This window comes from Pelodiscus sinensis, chromosome 15 (genome assembly GCF_049634645.1).
Source record: "Pelodiscus sinensis isolate JC-2024 chromosome 15, ASM4963464v1, whole genome shotgun sequence".
NCBI classification, from domain to species: Eukaryota; Metazoa; Chordata; order Testudines; family Trionychidae; genus Pelodiscus; species Pelodiscus sinensis.
The window spans coordinates 6,491,236-6,499,758 of NC_134725.1; positions in this window are offsets into that span (position 1 = coordinate 6,491,236).

Sequence of the window (8,523 nt, forward strand, 5' to 3'; positions counted from 1 at the left end):
ACGTGTTCCATGGCCATGACCCCCCAGCACATCCCCCACAGCCAGGCCTGCTGCCCCACCCTGTCCCCCGCTGCCCGCCGGCCTGGCCCTGGCTCCGGATTCCGACTTCTGGAGACGCGGGCTCCACAATGTTCAGAACAACTGGAGGCAAGAACCACAGTGCGGCCGCCCCGCTGCCCTCTGCTCAGAGGTTAAAGTAGTTTTCCTACTAGATTCTAGAGCCAGAAGAAGCTATTGTGGTAATCTCGGCTGATCTGCAAAACATATGGCAAAGAACTCCAAGCAGCGCTTAAAATAGCCAATTCTCCTTTTCCTATGTCTCTTTTCAGCAGTAGGTGCCGGGAAGGAAAGGATTTTTATCAACCCCATCTTCTTAAAAGCCCAGAGTTAGACCTTGCCAAACATCAAGATTGACAGCTCTTTAAAGCAGACGCATTTTTCATTATTTGCTTTACAACCTGAATATTGCAAGGCCGAAAAAATCATGTGACCATGCAAAACAGCATCTGTTATTTTCCTCCAGCTCTTACCAGTCACAGAAAACATCTAGTAATAGAGATGTAGCCGTGTTAGTCTGGTCTTGCTGAAACAAAAAACAGGACTGTGTAGCACTTTAAAGACTAATAAACCATCTTGTTAGTCTGTAAAGTGCTACATAGTCCTGTTTTTTTGTTTCAGAAAACATCTAGCATCAACGTTCCAACAAAAGACCTGGCAAATCAGCCTGACTCATGACATTTTGCCTGAGGTTTGAATAGCAGCAAGGGGTTATTAACCAGTATGTTCCCTCTTCAAGGGCAGCCTTTTCTCTCTACTTCCATAGTTCCAGCATGTTGGTAGGTGCATGCAGCTCTATGGGATGGGCCATTTCACATTATCTAAACAGCTGTGATGACCATGCTGGTGCAGAATAGGAGGACATCAACAGGATAGAGTTGAGATACCACAACAGAAGCCAACCCTGGGGAATGCTTGAGAGGGGCCAAAAATGGGCCACTCCAGATAAACAGAAGTTGAAACAAATGTTGCCAACTCTCACAAATCTATGCTATTTTTGGCTGGAGCTGGAGCCGGAACCATGCCAGAAGGTTAAGCCCTCTAAGAAATTTCAGCTCTGCCAGGGGGCCAATATCCAGCAGCTGCAGAAGGAAGACAGACTGATTCCCCTCTGCTCTCCAGAAATGAGAGGACTTTTCGGGTAGCATCTAGGACAGAGGTGGGCAAGAGGCTGCCAGTTGGCCAGATCCAGCCCACCAAACCACTGCATCCAGCCTGTAGCTGCCTCACCAAAATCCATAGGCACTGGCAGCTCACCCTTGAAACAGCTGGCTACTCTCTGTTCTGGATGCTGGGGAGGGAGTAGGGAGACTTCATGCACTGCCCCCTCCTCCAGCAAAATCTTTCAGTTCTCATTGGCCAGAGCCTGCTGCTTGCTGTGCAGGGCACAGGAAGGAGAGGAGAGGGTGCTGATGTCAGTGTACCCCTCTCCCACCCTGTGCCCCATCTCCACAGAGCAGAGGGGGAACAAGGATGGAGTTTGCTGGCTGCTTTTGGGAGTTGTGCAGGGCCAGAGTAGGGGTGAGCCTGCTTTAGCCCCATGCACCACCACCCAGAAGCCACCTATGGTAATCCTGAGTCCCCCTGCATCCCAAACCCCTGCCCTAGCCCTGAACCCCCTCCTGCACCTCAACTCCCTGCCCCTGGCTAAGGTCAGAACCCCTCCCACACTCCATATCCTTTAACCCAAGATCAGCCTCTGCATCCCCCTCCCCCACACCCTTCCCCTCTGCCCCCAGCCTCATAAAAGTGAGTGAGGATGGGGGAGGGAGGGAGGACGGAGTGGACAGGGGCGCAAGGCCTTGGAGAAGGGGCGGGAAGTTGGTGGGGTAAGGGTGTTTGGGTTTGAAGTAGACCCTGAGTTGCATTTAAATTCAAAAAGTGATCTCATGCTCGAAAAGGCTGGAGACCGCTGTCCTAGAGGAATTCAATGCTTACTATTCATACATGCAGAATTGACAGTTTTGTGTAACATGGAGATCGTAGGTCAAATCCAAAACCGTATTTTAAATATAGAATCTCATAACACCTTTAATATGAAAGGATCCCAAACTTCGTGTGTATTAGCATCTCCAAACACTGAAATACAACCACCTCTAAAATGGAAAATCACAGCTATTTAACAGCATAAATGGGAATGAAAACAGAAATTGTTAGGCCTGGAAGTGAAGAATGCATCTGGAACCTGCCTATACATGCAAAAATATTTCCTGAATTTCTAAGGAAAGTTATCTATGTGTCATGCTTCAACTCTGAATGAATTAAGAGTTCACATCTGTCCATTCAGAATCTTTAAGGTTCATTCATGTACAGATAGTTTGGACTGGATTGAGAAGGTCATAAAATTGCCTTACATCATTTGAAGATGGGGGTTAGTCCTCTCCCAATGTGGTTACAACTGAAATGGAGCAGTAATTTTGGATTAAATATGTTTACATGCTAAATACAGTAATTTGTGTAGCTATATTTATATACACACATTACAACAGTATCAATACTTCTGAGATTAGGGGATGGAAAAATCTCCATAAAATGAAAGAGCTTTTACAAACATTAAGCTGCATAACTGTAAGGTATTAACTTAAAAAACCACAAATGGTCTGGTAGCACTTTATAGACTAACAAAACATATGGGCTGTGTCTACATTGGCATCCCTTTCCGGAAAAGGGATGCTAATGAGACACTTTGGAATTGCAATTCCGCGGGGGATTTAAATATCCCCCGTGGCATTTGCATTTACATGGCTGCCGCTTTTTTCCGGCGCGAGGTTTTTGCCGGAGAAAAGCGCCAGTCTAGACAGGATTTTCCGGAAAATAAGCCCTTTTCCGGAAGATCCCTTATTCCTACTTGAAAGTCCCTTATACCTACTTGAAATCACTCTTGCTTCTAGTCCAATACCAGGCTAAAGGAGAGCATATCTTTTTTAAAAAGATCCAGTCTGGATTTAAACAGAGATAGAAAGGGGACAGTTTGTGCAACGTCTCACAAAACAGGTTAGCTAATAAAGCTGGGAGGTAACTCTATGTACTTGTACATCCCTATCACCACTTGTAGTCTAGGTCTGCCAGCAGGCAGAGAGGTGAAATTGACCATTTTGGCAGCAAACACTCAAAACACTTTGGTTTAAAGGCAAGGTTTTTTTTCAGAGAAAGAAAAGAGACATTTCAATGCTGAATGCTGGATTGGGGGTAAGGAAGGAGACAGAGTTCTTCTGAAATAAACTGAAGCCACAACAACCACTTCTCTTCCAAGTGTGAGTTTCTAATATAGTTCAGTAACAAATGAACTAATTACAAATCCCAGAAATGCAAACTGTAAGCCATAATTATTTAACATAAGCTAGGACTTCAACCAAAGTACTGTATAATATTTATGTTACCTATTTTAACATAACAGAAAAACTTGGGTTTTAGCAACCTGATTGGCATGACCAATACTTACAGTAAATGCATCCAAAGGCTTCAGCTCAGCATCTCCTGGATGTAAAAATAATCAAGTCTCTGTCTTATAAGAATGTGAACAACCGGATAATGAAATAAGCAGTGAAGAAGTTATAAAGGCAATTCAGCTTCTGTAACATTGAACATCTAAACTATTCACCATGCTTTCCTCGGTTTTTCACAAAAACTCACCCCAAGACACCTCTTTGCTTTCCTGAATCCTACAAATAGCTTCCTCTTACTACACCAAATAAGCTTGCTCTCATCTTCAAGCCTCAGTACAATCTTGACTCTGCCCACATCTGTACTCTTACTTCCTGCCTACTCACTTTACAGATGCCTGTGTAACTTTAGCTCATTTTGAGGTTGATCCCATCCGTCATGCTACTTCCTACAACTGAACTAGACTTCCTTTTTTCACTCGCCACTAAGTACATACCCTCTTCTGCTTCCTTCAAATCCCTCTTCTAGAAATCCTGCTTCACACATAGGCCTACTCTATACCCTTGGCTTATCCCTGCCCCAGATTCATTCCAGCCAATTGGAGGAAACCATGATTTTCCTCATTGTGGGAATAGATCCATAAATTAGCATTTTCTAGGATTTGAAAAGTACCAAAAAGAGTCTTCTGTGATGAATCGTACGTACTTGAACAACCACCTCCAATTCTGTATTTTCAACACTCTGCAGAAGATGGTGTAAGCAAAGCCTTGTCCTTATCATAGTTTGTGATTGCTTTCTGGATATTTTGAGACAACCTTTAATAAGCAGAAGATGACACTGGGATTCCAAATGGAAGTTCTGCTACCGAACTTCATTGCTGGACCAGATGGAAAAAAAAAAACCAAACCACCAGCTATGTGACCCAATTATTATCCTAGTAAGCCTTGTAATGTATCAGTAAGGTGAAATTTTGTGTTTTTTAAAATCACTTGGTGCAGACAGACGTATTGTATTATTCTTCATTAGAAACATTTTTATTAAATTTTCCCATTTGTGGATAGGACTTGTGCTATGTCCAACAGAAGTCAGTGTAATTATGAATGTACTTCCTTTTTGATACAAGGCTGGCACATTCAGGAAATCAGAGGAATCAGATTTAATCACTAAAAATAGGGTCAACCTAAAATAAAACCGAATCTACTCCTAGTGCATGCTTTCCCGAAGGAAAAAGGAAGGCTTAGTTGGGCTTTGGAAGGCAAGATCCCCTATGCAATTCCTGGAAAATTGTTCTTGATAGGAAACATCAGTAATGACCGATAATATCAATCTGCCCTATCTTGCAGTTTTTCCTCTGAAAGATGCAGTATTTCCAGTAAACCAAAACTACAAAGGACTTTCCATGTTGTCTATTAGACAACCTTCTGACTTTGAAAACTGAGATTTCATTATGAACACATTCATTTGGAAAGATGTACTTAATAACTAGGGATGTGAACGTGTATCAGGTAAACCGGTAAGCCTTGCCCTTAACAGCTGAGACTTAGGCTATATCTACACTACAAAGTTTTTGTGCAAAAACCTGCAGCACATCCACACCTCAAGTGCATTTTTAAACAAAAAAAATACAGTAAATTGACAGGACAGAGGGCTTTTACTGGTAGAATTATTCCCCTCCTCATGAGAAATAACTCCTTTTTGCGCTACAGCTCTTGCACAAAAAGTCGAGTGTGGACACTCCGCGGGGTTTCTTGTGCAAAAAGAGCCTATCCGAAAAAGCACCAGTGCTCTGATGGCCATTCTGTAACTGGCCATTAAAACTTTCTTAAGCAAGAGTGTCCATGCAGTGAGGACACTCTCTTGCTCAAAAGCACATCGCTTTTGTGATGTGCTTTTGAGGTGTGGACGTGCTTTTGTGCGAGAAGTTTTTGCAGAAAATTTCTTCCACTAAAAGCTTCTTCCACAAAAACCCTACAGTGTAGACAAAGCCCGACAGTTTAAGGTTAACCAATGGGGCTGGAAGCAGGCAGGGGCTGCTCCAACTGGAGCACCAGAACAGCCTCTGCCTGTGGGTGCCATAGTCCAGTAAAGGCATGGATGCTCTGGCATCCTGAAGAGCAATCTCTGTCTGCAGCAGGCCCAGCGGCCTCACAGGCAGTGGCTGCTCCAGTGTCCCGGCTGGTGCAGCCCCTGTCTGTGGCAGGGTGTGGAGGGGAGGCACAGCCAGTGTTGCCAGGTGTCTGGTTTTTACCTGGACAGCCATTATTTCTGGCTCCAGTCTGGTAAAAAAAACCAGAAAATAGTGGACATGTAAAATGTCCAGTATTTTCTGTTTTTCTTGGATGGAAAGCCGGCAGGCATATTGTCCCCGTCACATCTGTGTCAGGAAGTGAGGAGTCTTAAAGGCACAGTGACCCTTTTTTTTTTCCTCCTGTTTTGGGGTTTTTTTTGGTTCAACAACTTTCCTGTCCTGTCTTGGTGGGTTTTTTGGGGTTTTTTTCCCCTCCCTCAACCAAGTTTTTTTCCTGCCATGTTTGGGATTTTGGGTGAAAGCATCTGGCAAGCCAGGCCTGCCCCCTTTAGTCAGTTAAAATGTTTAACCGGTTAGCCAATTAAACAGGATTTTACATCCATATTTATAGCTGAAGTAAATCACTTCTGAATGACTTGTTTGGCTGAACGTACACTAGATTTTGTTATCTACCAACACAAAAAGTACACAGATAAAATGGGTCGCGCGACATTTGGATCGGACATACTATGCACAGCTAAGGAAAGAAATTATTCTGGACTCTTGTCAGGCAGGTTGTCAGTTCTCAACATTAAACTACTAATGCTATCACAATAACTCATACATTTATGTATACATATGGAAACTGAAGGCACCTGACAGTATTTAAAATCAGAACTTGTTACCAGCTGCTTCTTTAGCTCGGCTGAGGAACATTTATTTGGAACACGTTATATATTGCCTCTACTTGACCACTTCCGTGAAATCCAAGAATTGGCCTACAGGCCAGCTGATTTGCAATTGTATCCAGTGCCCTCTACTGGTACATATAGGTTTAAAAACCAGATCCCCTCATTGACTGGCTGCTTGTTGCCCCATGCTGCAGCCTCCTCCTGTCGGGGGAGAGGAGAAAGACTGAGCTCCTGGACACAGTGCAAGCCAGAACTGAGCCAGGCTGCCTGCCCACCTGGCTCCAAATACAATTTAACTGCAGGGGAGGGGAGAGGGGAAAATAGGTCCTGCACAGCGGGGATAGGTCCTGCACTGGGGATGTTAAGGACTAGTCACTCCTCTCTCCCGCATTGCTGTCTCCATCAGATAGAGGCAGCAGGGAGGAAAAGGGGGGGGCTTCAAAGCAGCAGCGCCGCAGAGAACCTGGGCTCTTTGCGGTGCTGCTCCTTTGAAACACCACGGCCACGTTTCAAAGGGGCAGTGCCGCCCTATCTACTGATCAAGTAGTTGATGCAAAAATGCATCAACTGTTCAATTAGTGAAATACATGATACTTAGCATCCTTATTCTCACCCAGTGAGAGCCAGGACTGAGCCAGGCTACTGGCCAGCCTGCTAAAAAATTTACTTTCAGGGGAGGGAAAATGCATGTGGTCTATAGCATTAACCTATAAGCTTCTGCTTATCAGTTAATCAACTACACTATTACATCCCTAGTAGGTACACAGCAATCAATGCAACTAACAAAAGATCCACATTTAATTTAGTTCTCTCATTTTTTCAAAGCATCTTCTTAGACACAGAATAAAGAGCCATCAATCTCCAGTCCTGGAGTGCCTGTATTGGCGTTAGGTTCATTACCTCTTGAATGGACCTTTTCTGAAGGGATTCATCTGTATGGTTTTCCTGGATCTTCTTCCACGGCCCTTTTGCTTCATGGATAGCACACCCATTTCAGGTTGCAGGCAGGGTCTCTAAACTGGGCGTACATCTACACTGCAGAGGTTTTCCGGGATATCAGAGTTGTCCTGGAAAAACTCCACCGCGTCCAGGGAATGTGTTTGCTCTTCCGCTTTTTTTTGCGGAAGTGCAAATGCGCACTTTTGGAAGCCCTGTCTTCCTCATTACACGAGGAAGAAAGGCCCATTGTAGACGGGCCAAATTTCAGAAAAGCCTCTTTTGGGAAAAAAAAAAAATCAGGAAAAGGTATGCAAAATGCGGAGTGCATTTCGCATAGCTTTTTCTGAAAAAAAAAAAGCTGTACTGTAGACCTAGCCTGGCTTAGCCAAGGAAACTCAGTTTAGTTTTTTCAGCTCTTTTAGTTTTACTCTGATCCTGAAAGTTTAGTGTTTTGAAGTAACTGTGTGGAGGCCTTAATAATCTTTCCTAGAAATCCTATTTACCAATGTGGAATCATCTAGATCATTTTACATGTTATCTGTTTCCTTTGCGATGGTTCCAAAGTTGAAGTTAATTTCCACTGGCTCCCTCCAGTTCTTTATAGTACTAGTTTTATGTTCAACCTCCATAGCCCCTATGTGATGCCCTACCTGACTTAAGATCAAATCACGATAATTGTCTCTTCAGTCCTGCCCCTTCCCTTCTATATTATCCCACTAACAATATTATTTTAACACAGCGGTATCCAACACACTTGGCTGGATGAGTGTGGCTAATTGTTTAGAATAATATGGATAGTTTGCTATTAGGGATGCAATAGTGTAGCCCCCTAGACTCTACTCCAGAGGTGGGCAAGACCGCCTCTGAAGGCTGAATCTGGCCCGCCAAGCTCTCTGATCCAACCCATTGCCACTCTGCCTCGCCCCTGTCCCCAGGCCAATCAAGAGTTGGGAATGGGAGGGGAAGAGTGCAAAGTCTCCTCCCCCTGCACAACACCAGAGGGAACTGCCAGCTGTTCAAAACAGCTGGCGGTTCCTTTAGATACATGCCCATGTGGAGCGGGGGGTGGGGGGGAAGGAGGGAGAGAGACTCCATGCTTTTCCCTGCCCCTAGGCCAATCAGGGTCTGTGGTCAGGAGAGCATGTGAAGTCTTCTGGGTCCACTCCTTCCAGGGTAGCCCGCAACCATTTCTGAAATCCATTAAATGACCCCCCCCTTCAAAAA